Raw genomic sequence first — 21,833 nt, 5'->3', positions numbered from 1 at the left:
AAATTTCAGTAGTTCCTAAGCACTGAATTAAAAAGACAAGTTTTGGGCCGGAGAGATAGCATGGAGGTAAGGTGTTTGCCTTTCATGCAGAAGGTCGGTGGTTCAAATCCCGGCATCCCATATGGTTCCTCGACCCTGCCAGGAGCGATTTCTGAGCATAGAGTCAGGAGTAACCCCTGAGTGCTGTCGGGTGTGATCCGAAAACCAAAAACCAAAAACCAAAAAAAAGAAAAAAAAAGAAAAAAGACGAGATTCACTCTGGAGAAGCTAGGATAAGCGAAGTAAGGCAGGTGGACACAGATGTATGAAGGCTGTTCTCTTTCATGTGTGGCAGATTGAATAATGTTTCTTGGGGATGAAAGGTATCAAAGGTAGACAAAACATTGGCTGTAGATTATAGAAACAAAACATTTGAAGAGATGGAGGAGAGAATCAAGAAGGGGGCAAGAGTCAGGCGGCTTGGGTTCATCTGTTGAAGTATCTGTATAAACTTAACCCTTTAAGCCCAACAACACTTAACCTATAGGACCCAATCTACACTAATAAATTAAATGTGTCAATCATGTACTCAGGTTGGGGAATGGGAGGGAACCTGAAGTCATTAGATGGATGGGGTAATACCAGTGGTGACATTGAAGGTGGGAATGTTACGTATGCCTGAAACCTTATTTAAATAGCTTTGTAAATCATTATTTGAGGGATTCTTACTCAAGTGTGCTCATGAAACTCTGAAGCCACTGCCTGTGATCACTGCCAGTTGAGTCAGTTGTTCAGTGCTCAGGTTCGAGCATGTTCTGCTGTTCAGGCCCTACAGGGCTGGGTACCCCTAGGCCCACCCCATCAGTGCCTGAGAGTCTCCAGGGCTATACTTCATTATGCTAATTAGGACCATAGGGTGGCAAAAATTGGACCTGGGCTGGGCAAATGCAAGGCATTCTTCCTAACCCGATTACTGACTCGATTACTAATATTATTTTGTATTGGTGTATATGATCTATTAAGCTATGGACTAATTAGTTATACATTAGGCTATGGGAGAATTTAGCCAAGGTGTTCTATATATATTCAACAAGTATGGGGAATCTGAGCAGTTTACTCCTAGTTGAAAGTTGTATTTTTTCTTGTTCTCTGACAAACTGATTTTATCAACCCACCTTGGTAAGAGATTAAGTTTTTCCTCTTTCTTTCTTTTTTGCTGGCATGTCTACTGGTTGCATCTTGATTTCTCTGCTTACTCATGCTTGATAGCAGTGAGTGGTATTGAGCTGGAGAGGGAGAAACAAGTGTTGTGGATTGCACTGTGCATGTATTGTTGGGTCACAGATCCAGCTCATGGCCTAAACAAGCAAGGCAGGTACCAAATCACTTTTCTACATCTCTGGGCCTGAAAGGGTATTTTTATTCGACTTTGATTCTGCAAATGCTCAGTTCTCACACAGTGTCTATTTAATAATAAGCCACAAGCTTGGAGAAGTAGCTAAAGAATAGTTGGCTTCTGAGGCCAAAAACCACATTCCTGGGACAGAAGACTTTGGCCTTTTGGTGGTGGTGGCCATAGAAATTACCTGCAAGTGGGACTCTATTATCGCAGGGGTGTCTTTATCTATAATTGTAGTATGCAGGTCTTCCATGCCACACTTAGCTTTTCTTGACTGATTCTTCCCATTTTCTATGATTTGTTAAACTGTGATGAGGGATTAACTTCTGTATCCATCATGTTGAGCATTATGCTGATTATCAAGTTTTATTTATGAATTTGTAGAAGTTTAGGCAGTTACAAAAAATAGAATGGTAATTCATTAGCATATCTAATGTACTCACTGTATGACTTCAGATGAACGGCATCTATATGAAATGAGAGTGATGCTTTTGGCTGCCAAGATCATTCTCCACCCTCGTCTGTATCACTGTGATTATTGGATTTTTAAACCTAATTTCACGACTTAACTACAGAATGATGGCATTTTGAACTAAGGGAGGAAAACTTGTGAAGCCCTGTTCTTTTGCTAAATTGCCTGCATTTACTTGTAAGGCACAGATGTATCAGTCAGACAATATCTAAGTATTAAAATAATTTATGGATTAATTTTCAGTTCTCTGAAAGCCTCAGATGAGAGCTTGTTATAATAATTGCTCTTTTTCTTCATTTATTCAAATATGAGATATTTGTCACGATAAAAATATGTCTTCTATAAAAATCTAAATATAGCATTGACTCTTTTGAGGAAAACACTGTATTGGATTTATCTTTTGTGTCAACAGTATTTGGAAATGACAGAAAAGAGCTACTTAAAACTCAATCTATTGCACCACCTTTAACTTTCTGTTTTATGGATAGAAACAGTTACTTGGTAGGCATAACAGTTATTTAAATTTTTTTTTGGATTTAAATTTAAATTTTGTTTGGATTTTTTGACAGATAGTTAAGATCAAACAAGTAGCTGAGATACAGGCCAGTGAACTTTTTATGCTAAAAATAAAATAACTTGGCATTTTAGCTCATTTAAAAAATATATGCATATAATTATTACATTGGCATTGAAAGTTCAATACCAAGTGCAGATATTCTGTGTAAAAATAATGATACTCAATGAACTACATTACCATGAATAATTGTGAGACAAACATTAGACTTCATAAAAAAAAAAGCATCTCATTTTTATCTCTTGTTAGTGGGATAAGATGAGGGAAAAATCGGAACTTCTGCTTGTTCCCCTACTCTGCTAGGTTCTAGCACCTTCCTTCCCTTACCTCTGCCAGATCAACAGAACTAGCTTCACATCTCCTGAAGCATGCCCCATGTGGAACTTCTCTACTCATCAAGTCATACATTATTCACACTTAACACTTTCTGTCACTGGAAAAGATGAGGCTGGAAAGGAAAATATTGCAACACCCAGCCCAAATCCCTCAGACACTGTAGGGTTAACTACAAAGATTCATTTTCAGCACTGCAAACACAGTGGGGAGGATGCTGCCACGTTCAATGAATGAAAACAATAACATAGAAGGTTCAGCAAGCACCAACTAGCTCTCTAAATCCTCAGAGAATGACTTTAGTGACATCATATTGAAAATGTTTATTAAGCTCAAAGAAACAATGACACAGCTAGCAAAGCACAGAAAAGTGAGAATCAAAATGAAAAACAATCAGAAATGATAGAAATGAAGATGGTCATTGTTACAAAGAATTCAATAGATGGTTCAAGTGATAGTACAGTGGGCAGGATACTTGCTTGCCTTGCTGCCTTGCACACAGCTGATCTGAGTTTGATCCCCAGCACCTTAAATGGTCCCTGAGCTTCACCAAGCATGAACCCTGATTGCAGAGCTAGGAGTAAGCCCTGAGCACTGCCAGATATAGCTCAAAACAAAACAAAACAAAACAAACTCTTCAACCCCCTAAAAACAAACAAATACAAACACAACAAAGCCCCCATCCCCCCCCAAAAATAATGTTAAGGTGCTCCAAGATAAGATGATGGAGATAATCTAGGAAAAACAAGATGGAAAAAATGTCTGAAAAGAAATGAGTTCGAGAGAGACAATCTATCATCAAAAGCCCTGAAGAACAAATTTGATGAAGAATCAGTAGTTTAAGATATCATAAATAAAAATTTACCAGAGTTGAGAAGTACAGGCACACTCAGACCTAAGAGGCCTGAAAGGTCCCAGCAAAAGTAGTCTCAAATAGAAAAATTTCAAGACACATCATACATAGAATGACAAAAGCCACTGACAAAGACATACTATTGAAAGCAGGATCAAAAGAAAAACTTCTATAACTCCTCCAAAGCTCACAAGATTCACAGCAGTTCTATTAAATGAGGTTCTATGAGTTAGAGAGAATGGAGGGATATAGTAAAAATCATTGAAATGATCACCTCACCTAGAATATTCCATTCAGCTATATTATCATTCAGAGTTGAAGGAACATATCAGTGCTTCAGGGAAGACAAAAGCCTGGAAATCTATAGCCTTGAAACATGTTTTGCAAGATTATTACCATCTGGATCCATCAATAGCACAGCAGTAGGGCATTTGCCTGGTATGCAGCCTATAGGGATGATATCCCAACATCCTTTAAACTCTCCAGAGCTCAGAGCCAGAAGTAACCTCTTAGCACTGTTGGGTGTGGCCCTTAAACAAAGTAAACAAAAACCAAAACCAAGAAAGAGATTGATCCATTTTCCAGGCACTTTCAGCTATTACATCTGATAGGAACTTCTAAAAAAAGGCAAGACCAACTTCTTAGCATTTGACATTGAGTATGCTACTCAGTCATGGTGTTTTTGTTTGCCCCCTATTAGATAACCAGTTTTCTTTATTCCAGTCCTGCAAAGGGATTTTATATCTCTTTAAAAACCAATTAAAATTTCATTTATATTGAGCCACTATTCCATTTCTTAGGATAAAACACACTTTCGCTAGTTTATTCATATTTTCACCTTAGTATTTTCTTATTTTTTCTCTTATTAAATTTTGTTTGTAGGATTTATCTATTACATGCCAGTTTTACAATCTCTTCCTTAGCGCAGAATTATTCCTATTATTAATTAAAATTTTAATACATTTTTAAAATTTATATATCTGTAAAAAAAGAAGGGTATGTAGTGTTAGAGAAAATTTTATATAAATTATGGATTTTAAATTTTGTCTAATTTCAGTAATTTAAATCATCTGTTATGTGTAAGTGTTACCAACTTCACAGTTATAAAAAAGAGCTCTTCCATATGTGGAATATAAAGATACATAATAAGAGCATCAGAACTGGAGAGTTTGAATATAGATTTGAGTTTCCTTGTGAGATGGGTGTCTTAGGAGGGTGCTGAGACACGGGTGGAGAGATGCAGGCACTCTGGTGATGGGTGTGGTGTTGGTACTATGTGTGCACGAAAAATATGATAAACAATATTGTAAACCAAGGTACCTCAACATTGGTGAAGAAAAAGATCAAGGAAATAGTGTGGAAAGGGAGAAAATAGGAGTAACTTGTCACAACAAAAGTTCTTGTTGAATATGAATGACAGCATCAACAGCTGTAAATTGTGTGCTTAGTAGTGTTGCATTAGAGAGATACTATAGTGCTTTGCATACAGTCACCCCTCATTGAATTTTTGTCACATCAAATGATGCACAACTATACACCACCAGCTGTGCCCTCAAAATTTTTGTATCAAATTATTATTAAAAAAAGTAGTACCAGGCCAGTACGGTGTCGCTAGAGGTAAGGTGTCTGCCTTGCCAGCGCTAGCCTAGGGCGGACCGCAGTTCGATCCCCTGGGTCCCATATTGTCCCCAAGCCAGGAGCAACTTCTGAGTGCATAGCCAGGAGTAACCCCTGAGCATTACCGAGTGAGGCCCAAAAACAAACAAACAAACAAACAAACAAACAAACAAAGTAGTACTTTGGGGCCAGAAAGATAGCATGGAGATAAGCTGTTTTCCTTGCATGCAGAAGGTTGGTGGTTGGAATCCTGGCATTTTATATGGTCCCCTGAGCCTGCCAGGAGGGATTTCTGAGCATAGAGCCAGGAGTAACCCCTGAACGCTGCCAGGTGTGATTCAAAAAAACAAAAACAAAACAAAACAAAAAAGTTGACTCCTAAATCCCATAATGCTAGCCCCCCAAATTCCAGTCCTGAGGTATATTTGACCCAATAATCTTCTAAATTCTTATAGCAAGCTAAAGAAAATTTACAAATGAGACACCTTTAGAGACAGAGCTTCTAAAGGCAGTTTGGTATAAATGAGGGGATTTTGGGTTGAAAAAAATTCACAACTAAAAAGTTTGAATAAACTATGAACTTTAGTCTTTTTGTTTTTTATTTTATTTTTCTGTTTTTTGGGTCAGACCCGCGACGCTCAGGGGTTACTCCTGGCTATGTACTCAGAAATCGCTCCTGGCTTGGGGAACAATATGGGACACCAGATGATCAAAACGCAGTCCATTCTAGGCTAGCACGGGCAAAGCGAATGCTTTACTGCTTGCGCCACCCACCACTCCGGCCCATGAACTTTGTCTTTTACAGCAATATTAATTAATGGTAACAGCTGTATCCTATAATACAGGTTGCAATAAAGAAAAATTTAGTAAGGGAGCATAAATGATACCCAAATGATTAGCTTGATATTTTTTGTCATATCTAAAACTTCTTTAAAAATAATCATTCATAATAAGGAAATAAAAGAGGGAGAAATCTCTGAAATTGCCTACTTATAATAAGGAAATAAAAGAGAGAAATCTCTGACTTTGCCTATGCCTTAGTTTAATTTTGCAGAGTTGGGCAAATAGTTCTTTACTCTTACCACAGTGTATTTATTGGAGATCCCTGTGTGCTAGGCACTATGGTGCTTGGGGAATAGATTAGTATTGAAATAGCTTGACAGGTAGAAAGTACCTGGAGAAGATCACTTGGGCAGGGAGATCAGAGAAAAATTTTTCTGAGGAAATTGTATTTGACTTAAAAATACCTTAAAATGAAGAAGTGGGCTGGAGAGATTGTACAGTGGGTAGGATTCTTGTCCTGCATGCAGCTGACCTGGTTTTTATCCCATGTGTCTCATATGGTCATCTGAGACCTGCTATGAGTGATTCCTGAGCACACATGGCACCTGTGGCCCACAAAACAAAAACAAAACCAAAAAAAAAAATGAAGGATTTGTGTGACTGGAGATTGACAGAAGTAGAGATTATTTTAGACAATGGGAGAGCAAGTGCGAATGTCCAGGGACTGAGGGCTTGTAGGTTGGAGCATCATGAGTGAGGGTGGTGTTAGTATTTCCCAAAGTTGGCCATACCACTCCTAGGGTACCATTTGGGGTGGCAGATGTGTTTGTGAGTGTGGGTATGTGGGTACTTTCTGATCGTTTACTTAAATGTGGTAGATTTCTAGAGGGAATTGAGCAGTTTTCTGAAAAGGGGACAGTAGGCCAAAGAAGTTTGGGAACCTCTATTAAGAGATGATATTGGAAGGGTAGAAAGAAGCCAGCTCTTGTAGCCCCTTGGGAGCCAAATAGAGACATTTTTTTTTTTTTATCTAATTCTAATATATATCACCAGGGGCTGGAAAGATAGCATAGCAGTAGGGTGGTTGGTTGCCTTGCATGCGGGCAACCCAGGACGAACCCTGATTTGATTCCCAGCATCCCATATGGTCCCCCGCGCCTGCCAGGACCGATTTCTGGAGTGCAGATCCAGGAGTAACCCCTGAGTGTTGCTGAGTGTGATTTTTCCCCCCCAAAACACAAAACAAACAAACAAAACAACAATTTTACCAAAAGGTATGATATCATCTTAATGCCTCATAAAACAATGTATGGATAAACATTTAAAAAATTGAGATAGTATGTGAGTAAAATTATTTGTGGCACATAAGCTACAATAGCAGAACAAAAACATGTAGCCTGAAGAATTATTTATATTTTTTGCCAAATTGTAAAACTCTTTTTCTTTACATTTTTTTTTTTAATTTTTGGGTCATACCCGGTGGTATTCAGGGGTTACTCCTGACTTTGCACTCAGAAGTCGCTCCTGGCTGGCTTAGGAGATCATATGGGATGCCGGGATTAGAACCATCTGTTCAAATTAGCTGCGTGCAAGGCAAATGCCTAACCGCTGTGCTATTCCTGTGGCCACAAATTGTAAGATTCTTTTTTTTCTTTTTTCTTTTTTTGCTTTTGGGTCACACTCGGCAGCGCTCAGGGGTTACTCCTGGCTCTACACTCAGAAATCGCCCCCAAAAGGCTCGGGGGATCATATGGGATGCTGGGATTCGAACCACCGACCTTCTGCATGCAAGGGAAATGCCTTACCTCCATGCTATCTCTCCGGCCCCAAATTGTAAAATTCTTAAATGGACATTCACAAATGGTTCCAATGCACAAGGATAATCCAGAACACTGGTATTACTTTTCCATGGCTAGTCATGGATGAACAGGGACAAAAGATGTCTTGGTAGTAGTGTTTTGTTTATACTAACCTTCAGATGTTGTTGTCTATGAATATTCACTAAGGAACTGGATGTGAATTGGTGTCACATGCAGATGCAATATGTGTTCCTAGGGGACCTATGAGATAGATCATTTGTGCATAATTATTAATTTATAGCTCTTCAATATAATTGACAGGTGGTGTCAATAAAGTCATCTTAAAAGAGTAGTCATAGATAATTTAATGCAATAGTCCCTTTTATCTGAATTGAGTATATCTGCTGATAAGACATTTGGGGCTAATTAATTTTTTTCTCTGACTTTGAGAAATTTTTTTTTAGATGATTGAAATGAATATTTTCCTAATAAGGCCAAACATTTCACTTGAAAAGAAGAAGAGCACTTGCCCTTTGAACTTCTGGTCTTTTCGTATAGCTTAAGATATTAGCTACATAGAGTAGAATCGGACAAGACCTAATGGCTATTGGAAGAAAACTTTCAGTTTTTGATAACTCTAGTAATTTGTCTATGTATTACCAATAAAATTTTTATTCTAAAGCTTTAGTCATTTGCCTAGAAAATGAACTTATGGATAACTATATCTCTCTCTGAACATTGCTAATGTTTGTGACGGTCTCCTAGAATTGAGTTAGGACAAAATTTCACTGGATATCAGATTTTGTTAGAAGCTGAAAAGGACTGCCATAGTAAAGAGTGTAAAACCTACAGTGACATCCTGTTTTGTACTCTCAGCTATGCTTGGGAGCCACTCCTGCTGATGCTTGACATTATGCAGTGCCAGAGTTTGAATCCATTAACTACCCCTGGAAGTAAAGTAGCTTCCCAGTAGTTTTTTTAGACATCACCTTGGCTCTAATCACCCTCCTTCATTTTTTTTTTTTTTAATTTTTAAGGGCCACACCTTGTGATGGTCAGGAGCTAGGCACAGTGCTCAGGGGATCATGGAGTTCCTGGCATTGAACATTGAACTTTCTCTTTGTCCCTAAATCCTAAAATTAATCCACAGAGTAATAATGCTGGTACAAACCTAAAATTTGTCCCACAGATTAATGCTGGTACAGAGCATAGAAAACAATGTCCTCTGTGTATGTGTGTCTGTTGTTTGTGTGTGTGTTGTGTGTGTGTGTGTGTGTGTGTGTGTGTGTGTGTGTGTGTGTGTGTGTGTAAATTATATTCCTAGTCTGGGAGTGAATTGTGGTTGACCTTGTGCAAGCCAAGTGTCTTATCTGCTGCTGTAGTTTATCTCTAGTTCCTTTCATCCCTTTTTACCCTTCATTAGCCATTCATGATGGCTACTTCCTCACCTTAGACTTAATTGACTGAAGAGGAGCATGATTCTATTCTGATTTAGGTTGTGGTAGGATAATGGTTATATATTTCTGTAGCTCTCATGGATGGTCTCAATACCACTATTGTCCCAATAGTGAGAACCACCGAGATACAGATTTTTATATAATTTTATATAATTCATATAATTAATTATTAATTAATATTAATTAACATATTAATTAATTTATATAATTAATAATATATTATATAATTTATATAATTTTATATAATTTCAAAGAACATTTACTTTGTTCTAGTTAAAAAGACTCTACTGAATCAATTCTGCTTTCTCATCAGATGAGGGACACACCTGCTAATGCTCAGGATTTTCTTCTGACTTTGCTCAGGGATAACTCCTATTGGGACTCAGGATACCATATGGAATACCAGGGATTGAACCTAAAGGGGTCATGAACAAGGCAAACAGCTGACCTGCTGTACTGTCACTGTAGTAGTCCTTAATTTCTTATCTTTTTTGAATGGTCTATTTTTCTCATTTTCTCAGTACTGATTTTGAAAATTCACATTTGACTCCTTTATTTACTCCCCTTCCTTTGTTGTAGTGTCATCATTTTTGTGGTGATGCTAGGGGATGCATTGTTGTTAATGGTGCACTGGTTGTACCTGTGTTTGCTGGTGCATCAGGTGCGTTGTTAACTGCAGTTCCGGAGACTAGACTAGATTGTTAATCTAGGGATTAACCTGCCAACCTTAAGCATGCAAAAAAGGTGCTTTACCTCATCCTTAGGACTTTGTCCTCTCTCATATTTATTTCAAAATTGCCAGCTTTATTTTTTAGTTTCCTGTAGTTTCACTTATACAATCAGTTGTTTTGTACTCTGTGACTAACAAATATGGTCCTCAGAGGAAAGCAACCTCTGACTAAATTGAAATACTCTATTCCTTTGAAAAAGGAATCATTTCAGTATTGTGAATGATTCTGTTCTCTGAGGTGCTTGCACAGTGTAATTCAAAATGTTGAATTGGTTGTCAGGACATCAGAAAGCTATTTGGGTGAATAAAGCAAATTTTAATCTGTACAACTTTTTTAGCTCTTCCATTTGTATCACCTTTCTACCTTTGACAGTTGTGCTATGGGTTCTATTTGTGTGTGTGTGTGTGTGTGTGTGTGTGTGTGTGTGTGTGTGTGTGTTTGAGATACTAAATTTTTTTTTAATTTTTGCGCGAGTATACCTGGCGAGGGCTGGTCGATGGGCGGATGGGTGGGTGAGAGGGAGGAAAAGAGCGAACTGACTCCCAACTGGGCGAGCGGGCGGGTGGGGGTGGGGGTGGGGTGGGGTGGGGTGCTGCCGGGACTGAGATACTGATTTCTTTTATAATAATAATAATTTTTATTTTGACCAAAATGGGTTACATATCTTTCACAGTATTATTTTAGGTACATATTAACATTAAATCAGGGGAATTCCCATCACCAAAGTTGTCCTCCCACCACCCCTGTTTCCAGCTTGCATCTCATATCCCCCATCCTTACCCCCTGGGCTGCTTGTATAAGAGGTCCCCTTTGTGTCTAGGTTGTTGTAGATTGGCTTTGGATTTGGTGTTTAAGTCCAATCCTTTTTGCTACTACTTAGTGCTCAAACAACTGTTTGGTCTTGATAGCTTCCATTATTTCCCCCTCAATTTGAGAGGGCAGAGCAAGATGGTTCAAGTTATGTGGTTCTGTTTGAAGAAAAGAAAAGAAATAAAATGGGGTAAAAACAAACAAGCCGAGGGGCCGGAGAGATAGGATGAAGGTAAGGCGTTTGCCTTTCATGCAGAAGGTTCGTGGTTCAAATCCCGGTGTCCCATATGGTCCCCCGTGCCTGCCAGGAGCGATTTCTGAGCATAGAGCCAGGAGTAACCCCTGAGCACTGTCGGGTGTGACCCAAAAACCAAAACCAACCAAACAAACAAAAAAACAAACAAGCCGAAAATAGGCGGAGTCCTTAGAGGCTCTCTGCAGCAAAATAAACTATGGTTTCATTGCTTTGAAAATCCTTATTATTTTCAAAACCACCATCAAAATAAAGAAATAGAAGCTATAGGATGATTCTGTCTCCTAGCACTTCTCTTAATTAGCCTCTTGCTGTACTTTTTTAACTCCTGGCAACTGCTCATGTATTTTCTAGTGTATATTGCTTTTTTTTTTTTAAAAAGCCATACATGTAGAATAATGCAGCATTCAAATCATTGTACCTGTTATGTATGGAAGATTTGTCTCTGATTAATCAAGCCAGATTTTTTTTTCATTCTGTTGATGATGTGTATCAATGTGTTTATCTATTCACCAGTTCTGATGCATTGGGTTGCTGCCAATTTTTGGTGATGATGACTAATAAATCACCATAGGCATTCATATATATATTTTGGTAAGCATATATTTAAAATTTTTTAATGGGGGAAATTACTTAATAGTGGGGTCATTGGGTTAATAGGTATGTGTATTTTTTTCATATAAGAAACAACCAAATCATTTAATAGTAGGGATTTGCAATATAAATGGATATATCTTCCATTTACATGCAAGCTCAGCCCAACTTGGTATTGCATCTTTTTTTTTATTTTATTTGTACTAATATATTAGATCACAACATCTTTAACATTTAAACAGATAATTATCTGGCCAATAGTAGCCCACAGAGCTTAAAAACAACTCAATTTTACACCTATCTAGGTCCATAATAATGTGGCTAGAATGCCTTGTCCATTTCACTGATGCCATCACACACCATAAAGACATTTGCTTGTCTCCTGCCGGGTCCAGGTTTGGAGTCATTAATCCTGTATATTTCCAAGAGGGTCAGAAATGGAGAGAAATGGGGCTGGAGATATAGCACAGTGGTAGGGCATTTGTCTTGCATACAGCCAACCCAGGACGGACAGTGGTTCGAATCCTGGCATCCCATATGGTCCCTGTGCCTGCTAGAAGTGATTTCTGAGCATAGAGCTAGGAGTAACCCCTGAGCACTGCCAGTGTGAACCAAAAATCAAAAACCAAAAAAATAAATAAAATAAATAAATGGGGAGAAATACGTACAGCCTATGAACAGCCATTAATCCAACTACATGGGAGTTTTCTTCCTGATTCATTGTTTCTGAGGCGACATTGCCATCCACTGTCTAGAGACTTAAGCTGAGCAATTCAGCAGATGCAGTCTATCACATTATTTTGATGCTCACAGTTTTAAATTCAGAATCTTCACTTTAAAGTATAATACATGATTTAAAATGCTGTGTATCTTGAAATAGTCCTTGCTTGGGGGCAGGAGTGATAGTACTGCAGGTCTGATGCTTGCCTTGAACATGGCCAACCCATGTTCAGCACCCCATATAGTTCCTTGAGTACTGCTGGGTATGTCCCAAAATAAAACAATTGCCATTGATGACTAGCATAATAAAATGCTGGAAATTCTGAATCTAGTTATAAGTATATATTTTCTGCTTTCATCCTTCCTCTCTCTGTCTTTCCTTCCCTTCCCATCCCCTGCCCTATAACTCTGGCTCTTGTCTGTGTTTATTTTGAGGGGGTCAGAGCAACAGTGCTCAGGGCTTGCTCTGACTCTGCACTCAGAGATCAATCACTGTTGGTGGTTGGGATCATATGGGATGGTGGGGATAGAATCTTTATCAGCCGATACCATGAGGCAAGCACCCTATCCACTATGCTGTCATGGCCCCTGTACCCTGACTGAACAGACAGGTCACTGTTAGCTAGGTTTTGCTGGACAAATTAAATTACTCCATGTTGGATTAGAGTTTATTTTAAGGATTGAAAATATATTGCCAACAAAGTGCTTCACAGAATGTGAGAACAATTTTAAACATTATATATTACAGTGGTTGGGAAACAATATCCAAATATCCAGAGAGTCCTGAAATTGTAAGAAATAAAAAATTTCTGCTTTGGGGCCGGCGAGGTGGCGCTAGCCAAGGAAGGACCGAGGTTCCATCCCCCGGCGTCCCATATGGTCCCCCCAAGCCAGGGGTAATTTCTGAGTGCTTAGCCAGGAGGAACCCCTGAGCATCAAACGGGTGTGGCCCAAAAAACAAACAAAAAAATATCTGCTCTAATTTTTTTCTTTGATTCCCATATATGCCTTGTATAATATTGATTCTACACTGTATTAATATTCTAGGCTGCTATTAAGAGTAAATGCAAATTTAGTGACTTAAAACATTTATTTCCTAGCTAGACACTCTTCTGGGTTCTTTGCTGAGATTCTAAAGGAGATTTCTTTCCTTGTACTTTTGTCTTTTAGTATATGTAGTATATGTAGCATATATACTAAAGTTCTCTCTTCCCTCAAATCTCTGGCTTCTACTTTCATCTCCTAACTCTGACTCTGTCACATAGCTTCTCTAGGATAATCTCCTATATCAAAAAAATTTTTTTGGCCACACCCGGTGATGCTCAGGGGTTACTCCTGGCTATGAACTCAGAAATCACTCCTGGTTTGGGGACCATATGGGATGCTGGAGGTTTGAACTGTGGTCTGTCCTACATCAGCGCGTGCAAGGAAAATGCCCTACTGCTTGCGCCACTGCTCCAGCTGCTATCAAGATTTTTAACCTAATCATTTCTGTCCCCCCCCCTTTTTTTTTACCTTCTAAGATAACTTTTAAATTAAATTAATGTTTGATTTGGGACCATTCTGGCAATGCTTAGGGGTTACTACTGACTATACTCAGGAATTACTCCTGACTATGCTTGGAGGAATCATATGTGATGCTAGGAAACAAATCTGCGTCAACTGCATGCAAAGCAAGTGCCCTACTCTGTGTACTATTGCTCTGGCCCCTTAAGGTAACTTTTTTTTTTTAAAAGAAAGTGGCATTATTCAATTTGTGACATACCAAAATATCTCTCTGACACCAGAGAGATTATGTTATATACCTCTGGTGATATGAACTTCACTGTGCTAATTAAAAAAAAATTGCAGAGCATTTGCTTCACTTCACATTCAGCTCTATTTCTCTGAAGAGCTCAAATACTGAACCTAAACTTGAAAGACTTTAGGGGAAATAAAAAGTATTCTTTGAGGTATCGCCTTGATTCTCAGTTCTAAGAAGTTATTTTTCCCCCCTGTCTTTTAGACTTCTGATTTGTTCCAAAATTGCTGATACAAATATGAGAAAACATTCTGCTTTCCTTTACAGCTTTCCAACACCAACAACAATAATGAGAACAGAAGAGGTTTTGTGTAAGGGAAGAAAAATATAAACTTAAATTTTACATATAAGGCTTTGCTTTGCCACTCATTACTTTAAAATGTTTATTTGGGTTTTGCAGAGATAATACAGATATGTACTTGGCTTTTCATATAACTGGCTTCTGTTATGGCCCATTAGCACCTGAACACTGCCAGAAGTAATCTCTGAGTACAGCCAAGACTAAGTCCTGAGCACTACTGAGTATGGCTCATTCTGTCTTCCCCTAAAGTAAAAAGTTTATATGAGTACCCTTTCAAAAAAGATAATTTCTCTCTAGAAATGTAGTATATATGTTCCATGTATACTGACCACAATGCTGTATACTATCTTTGAATGTCATTACAAGACTTTCATTGATCAAGTTACAGAATAAAGGCCTAGAATCCATTCTTCCTGTTGAAGGCCGGAAAGGCAGGGGGCTAGAAGAAATGATTTGAATGTCAACTTAAGATATTTTTCATCTCATTTTGTGGCATGTCAAAACTCAATGCAATAAGTAGGACCAGAGATGCTTAGTGCCAATTATTGCCCTTACTTACCTTTGAATGTCTCCTGGTAAAAGATGCTCCTTTGGCCCATAATATGAAACTTAACACAAAGATTGGTGAGTCCAGTTAGAGAAATTACTATACTGACAACTATCATGACAATGGTAGTGAGTGAGAAAAATAGAATGCCTGTCTCTAATAGAGGTAGGGGATGGGAGAGGAGAGAGATGGGGCATTGGTGGTGGGAACATTGCACTAGTGAATGGGGGGTGTTTTTTATTTATTTATTTATAAATAACTAAAACCCAACTACAAACATGTTTGTAATCATGGTGCTTAAATAAAGATATTTAAATAAAAAATATAACTTTTCGGGATGGAGAGATAGCACAGTGGTAGGATATTTGCCTTGAATGCGGCCAATCTGGGATGTACTCAGATTTAATTCCTAGCATTCCATATGGTCCCTCGAGTTTGCCAGGAACAATTTCTGAGTGCAAAGCCAGGAGTAACCCTGAGTGCTGCCCGGTGTGGCCCATCCCCCCCCCCTCCCGGAAAAAAAAAGTCAGCAAAAAGTTTTCTTTACCTGTTCCAGAGACTTGTCAACAATTATTTTTTGCAATGGACACAAAGCAGACATAAATATCCCTTGAACACATCTCCTTTGTTGACTCTCAGGAACATGATGTTCTGGTTATTTGAGAGCTTGGGCAGACTTATTTTGATTTTGTTCTTAGAAACTTTTATTTTGAATGTCTTTTAAGATGGTTAAGATGTGTGTTCTGAGTTGCACTGTGGAACTCAACTTGAGCTTTACTCTTTAGCCAACTGTTCTTCCTTCCTTCCTTCCTTCCTTCCTTCCTTCCTTCCTTCCTTCCTTCCTTCCTTCCTTCCTTCCTTCCTTCCTTCCTTCCTTCCTTCCTTCCTTCCTTCCTTCCTTCCTTCCTTCCTTCCTTCCTTCCTTCCTTCCTTCCTTCCTTCCTTCCTTTCTCCCTCCCTCCCTCCCTCCCTCCCTCCCTCCCTCCCTCCCTCCCTCCCTCCCTCCCTCCCTCCCTCCCTTTCTCCCTGCCTCCCTCCCTCTCTCCCTGCCTCTCTCTCTCTCTCCCTCCCTTCCTTTATCCTGGGGGGCCACACCTGTTGAGGCTTAGGGGTTACCCCTGGCTATGCGCTCAGAAATAGCTCCTATCTTGGGGGGACCGGACCATATGGGACGCCCGGGTATCGAACCTCAGTCTGTCCTAGGCTAGCGCTTGCAAGGCAGACGCCTTACCATTAGTGCCACTGCTACAGCCTCTTTTTTCTTATTTTGCACAGAACTGGAAAGAATTGATACCTGCCTTCTACTTTTTGTGGGCATGCTCTTTAATACCTGAATTATATGCCCATAAGTATTAGCTCCTCATCGGATTTCTGTGCTTCCTTGCATCTCATTTAGTATTCATTGAATTCAAATCACTTTTTTGAGTGTAAATGATATTTTTTTTAAAAGGAAAAAATAATAACTTTTGTTAATTGGCTTCAAGAGGAAATTGCTCTGTTATGACAAGGAGAAGAGCATTAAGAAATATGAAGGTGGGGCCGGCGAGGCGGCACTAGAGGTAAGGTTTCTGCCTTGCAAGCGCTAGTCAAGGAAGGACCGCAGTTCGATCCCCCGGCATCCCAAGAAAAAAAAAAAAAAAGAAATATAAAGGTATTACCTGGAATTTAAGAAACTACATATGTGCCTTTCCCTGGATTTGATCACTGGGTACACACACACACACACACACACACACACACACACACACACACACAAGTCACTTAGAGGTTGTTTAGTTATTAGTATTTAATATTTACTTCTGTTGATATGAGATTTTATTCATTCTTTTAAAATGCATTAAGCAGGAAGAGTATGTTATATGGTAATATTCTATCATAGAAAGAGTCACACAAGGGGTTGGAGCTTTGACTCAAGTGGTAAGGCCTTGCCCTCGCTATCCTAGGACAGACCACAGTTCGATTCCCCGGCATCCCATATGGTCTACCAAGCCAGGAGTGATTTCTGAGCACATAGCCAGGAGTAACCCCTGAGTGTCACCAGGTGTGGCCGGATAACCAAAAAAATAAAATAAAAATAAAAACAAAACACCAAAACAAAAAGTTACACAAGATGAGAGAGAAGCCATTTATAATGTTAGAGGCATATTCATTGGTGCTTTGAGCTGTTAAAGGGCAGGAACTATTCATTCTTCATTCATTCAGCACATTTTTGTAATATTCCCAGCACTGTTATTAAGAGCTAAAACTAATCCAACAACAAACAAAGGAAATAGAGACAGAGACCTCTGTTCACTTGGAGATTTTTTTTTTTTGTTATTTTTTGTTTGTTTGTTTTTGGTTTCTTCCAGCTGTGCTTGGGGAGTATTCCTCTGAGAATGATCTCTGCACACAGGAATTACTCCTTCTGTGGGGGATTATATAGGATGCAAGGGCTAGAAACTGAGTAGGCTGTGTGTAAGGCAAGTGTTTTTACCCACTGTATTCTTTCTCTGGCTCCAAGAATGAAGAATATTTTATTTTTTTGGCTTTTGGACCACTCCAGTTTTGCTTAGGGCTTACTGGCTCTGGGCTCAAGAATTGCTTCTGGCAGGTAATCTTCAGGATACCAGGAATTGAACCAAGCTGGATCTAGTTACCCTCCACCCTCCCCTCTGTATTATCACTCCTTTCCCTCCAACATTTTAGAGCAGTGGAAGAGTAAATGGGACATATAAAATGAATGTGTTAATAACATGAGTTAATAATATAAGTCCTCGGTTAGAAGTGTTCTAAGGTGGTGAAAAAAAGTAGTCTTGGTAATTTGTTTGGTTTTCATATGAATAGTATTTTTCTGGAATACGGAAGCAAGTAACTGAAATTATTTTAATAGTCTCAAAAGTATTGTGATCCACAATAACTTGTAGTCCACATTTTAATGAAGGGAAACAGTATATCCTGATCCTACCTTCATAAAAATCTGTCTGAATAAATTTAAACAGAAGTTTTATATTTTTTAGCTTTGAGAGATGACAGAGAGGTTTCATCAGTAAGAAATGTGAGCTTTGTTACTAGGTTCTTACTACCTTACCTTAGTAAGTGGGACAAGATCTGAGTTGTATCATCAGTCCAGCTTACACTTAATTGAGTTCTACTATTTTTTCATTGCCGCGCCGTTTCACAGCAGGGAGGAAATAGAACTCTTAAATCAGAAAAGGGAGGTGTCTAATTTGAAATGGCCATCTCTTAGTTACACATCTCATAATCCCAAATGCAGCCACTTTTGTATGAAATTGAATGAGTGTTGACAATTGTATTTATTCCATGGCATCTTAATAAATAAACACTGACTTCAGGGAATAAGAAAGTCTTACTTGTAGTCAATACAATAGTTTTTATAATGTAAGTGATGGCATTTACATTATTACTTACATGATAATATTTACATTATTACTTATAAATACTTAGATGTTAGTGCTTAATGATTGTCAGGGCCAATAAGAACTCCAACAGGAGAGTATTAGAAATAGGGTTTAATCAAGGGAGAGGCAAAGCAGGGAGGCCAGTGACTTACAGTCTCAGTCCCCTAGGCCAAGAGAGGGAAAAGGAGGGCAATACTTCTCAATTATTTTCTGTCATGCTCCCCTAGGAAGAAGAAAACATTTTTTGCTCCCCCCTTGCAACTCTAAATAGTGTCTTTATTTAAAAAAAAAAACTTTAACCTGCAAAACAAAAATATATAAAATAATTTGAGCTGATTTTTTAATCAGAGGTGGTATCTGAATTAATGGCTACAATGAGCACATTTTGCAATGCATAGCTTTTCGAAGCGGGGTTTGAAGCAGGACACTGCAACTCTCAGTTTGAAGCAGGACACAGCAACTCTCAGCTCCAGAGACATACAGAGAAACACTGTTATGACAGTGTTTGCCGAGGTCATATGCGCCCCCCTTCATGGAGCCTCGTGCCCCCCCCAGGGGGGCGCGCCCCACTATTTGAGAAGCACTGCCCCTCCTCCCTCTTCATCTCCTGGCAAGTTTGGGGGATCTTACGGGATGCCAGGAATCGAGCCTGGGTCTGCCCCGGGTCTGGCCGCATGTAAGGTAAACACTGTACCTCTGTGCTATAGCTCCAGCTCCATGAATTTTAACTATATAATCAAATACAGCTATCCCTGGGAAAACAATTCCTGCATCTTATTAATCATTTACATTTTAGTATAAAATAGTATACTATATTTATAATATACATAATATATGTATATATATATATAAAATATAAAACCAGTCTTATACCTCAGAACATGATTTGGTTGAGAAAAGATAATGTAGGGAAGTTCTGAAAGGGCTGCCAAAAAGAAAAAAAAAACCACATAAATCTGACAGAATTAAGATATAATTATTGGCAATTCACTGGATTAGTTTGCATATAGAGTTCTTTTGCTAGGCAGAGAAGAGTGTTTGTGGCAGAAGAGGGCCAATAGGGAAGGAATTATTTGCCTGCTTTTATGTGACATTAAGGAAAAGGCATAGTTTTGCTCAGTCTGCTACTGATTTTATACTTTATGTTCTCATTTGGCTCCTGATTTATTTTTTAAAAGATCCCCATGTCATTTATATATTGTTCCTTGTTTCAGATGTAGTGTATAACAGATAAACATCATCATCTTCTGTTTTACATTATCCCAGAAGAGCTAGATGGAATGCCTGCTTATAGATAATTCTACTGCTCTGTTTTCATACCCTGTCTTTATTTTGAATAACTCCCAACATGTTATGACATTTTTCATCTTAATGTTTATTAAATGCCCTCAGCACTCTCAGTGCTTTTGAAAGAATATAAGAGACATAATTCTTGCCAGTAAGGGACATGAATATTAATAGATGAGACATAAACATGCACTAATATACATATAATAATATTCTGGGATATGACAGATTATTTTGTTTGGATGTGGTAGAATGATGCTCTCCTTAGCTGTAGTCTTGCAAAACGAAATAAAACAAAAAAATAACCCAACAACAAAGAAAGACTAAAGAGATATCTCGGCATTTAGCCATTAACCTGACAAATTAAATTTGGCATTTAACTTGACAGAGTTATTTTAGTTAAGGTAAAATGAAACTATTTAGGTTTAAGTTAGCCTAAGTTTTATAGTTTGATATTCAGATTAGAGATTTGAATTACATATAGCTCCAATATGCATGATTTTAATGATTCAGCGATTCTAATTTCCCTGTCATTCCTTCAGGGTTTTTTTTTTCCCCTGAGAATATTTATGTATTGAATTAGGAACTAGGAGCAAAATTTTGAGCAAAAATGCTGTGAACCAGCTTCATTGCAACATACAAACATGTGGATTGGGAGAACACGCATATTAAACCAACCAGGTTTATAAACTTTGGATTTTGTGAGATGTTAAAATAAGGAAGCTGATCAAGTTTTGGGGGAATCTTGATTTCCTAGTTGGAGTGAGGTCTAGAGATGAAGAGGAATCAAAGTGGAGAGGCTGGAAGAAGGGGATGGTGCAGGTTAGTCAAGGCATTTGAAAGAAGGCCAATGGCTAGAATTGAGAGAATTGAATGAATGTGTGTTTTGAGGTGAGCTTAATTATGACAATGACTGGTCACCACCAGTAGGACCCTGGCTGTTCTCTACTACCACAATGCTCAAGATGCTCATGTTTTTTTGTTTGTTTGTTTGTTTGTTTGTTTTTGGCCATACCCAGTGGCACTCAGGAGTTACTCCTGGTTATTTGCTCAGAAATCACTCCTGACAGGTTTGGGGATCATATGGGATGCTGGGGATTGAACCTGAGTCTGTCCGGGGTTGTCCCGGATTGTCTGCATACAAGGCAAATGCCCTACTGCTTTGCCCTCCCTCTTTTTTAAATGGGAGTTAGTTTATACAACTGTTTGTTGTTGGGACACAGTGTAAAACTCCTCACTATTTATAATACCACAGTATAACTGCCATTAAAGTACCAATATGCTTCCATCAGATGGATGTTTTGACTATATAAGTGTATCCCTCCAATCCCACCTTCTTGGTAACCTCAGTTCTGCTGACTGAACTCACAATTTATTTCTCTTTTGGGATTTTTCCTTCCCCTACTTGATTTGCTTCTCTAGCACACATAGGACCAAGAGTTAAATCATTCAGTATTATCTTTCTCCAATGGTCTTTTCACAACATGACTTCCCCTAGTGCTATCTGTGTTGCAAAAGGCAAGATTTTATTTTACTTTTATGGTTTGCTAGTATTTCATTGAGAGATATATTACACTTCTATTTCACTGGTCACTTGGCTTATTTCTCGAGCTTGGCTCTTCTGAAAAGCCATGCTTTGAATAAAGGTGTCCATATATCTTTTTGAATTCCTTTACTTTGTTCTTTGAATAACAGCTTAGGAGCAGAATTTCTGGATAATGTGATGATTCATTTCTTCAGTGTGCAGTCTACAACAAATGAGAGTTCCTGTTTCTCTAGCAACTACCTGGCCTATTTGAATACAATTTTAAAATTGCAATAATCTTAAAAAATTAGTTATACCAACATCCTATTTTATTTATCTTTTATTTTTGGCTTTTGAGTCATCCCGGTGCTGCTTGGGAACCATATGCAGTGTTGGGGATTGAACCTGCATCAGCCCCATACAAGGGAACATCTCACCTCCTGTATTATCTGTAGTCTCCCAACATCAAGTTTTCTTTTCTCTTTTTTTTTTAATTCTTTTTATTTAAAAACTATGGTTACAAGGTTGTTCACCAACATCCAATTTTTGATAAGTAAAAAGATTTTGACTTATTTTGACTGTCAGTTGGAACCAAGAGAA

General features: G+C 38.4%; 1 protein-coding gene across 1 annotated transcript in view; it reads left to right on the top strand.

Moving 5' to 3' along the window:
• The window catches only part of PCSK5 (proprotein convertase subtilisin/kexin type 5), a 321,133-nt gene that overhangs the window by 23,260 nt on the left and 276,040 nt on the right, over positions 1-21,833 (top strand). The gene's annotated exons all lie outside the window — the stretch shown is intronic.

This window comes from Suncus etruscus, chromosome 3 (assembly GCF_024139225.1).
Source record: "Suncus etruscus isolate mSunEtr1 chromosome 3, mSunEtr1.pri.cur, whole genome shotgun sequence".
In the NCBI taxonomy this organism is placed as follows: domain Eukaryota; kingdom Metazoa; phylum Chordata; class Mammalia; order Eulipotyphla; family Soricidae; genus Suncus; species Suncus etruscus.
Note: the sequence above shows the minus strand (reverse complement) of the source record. Positions and strands in the feature narration are given on the sequence as shown.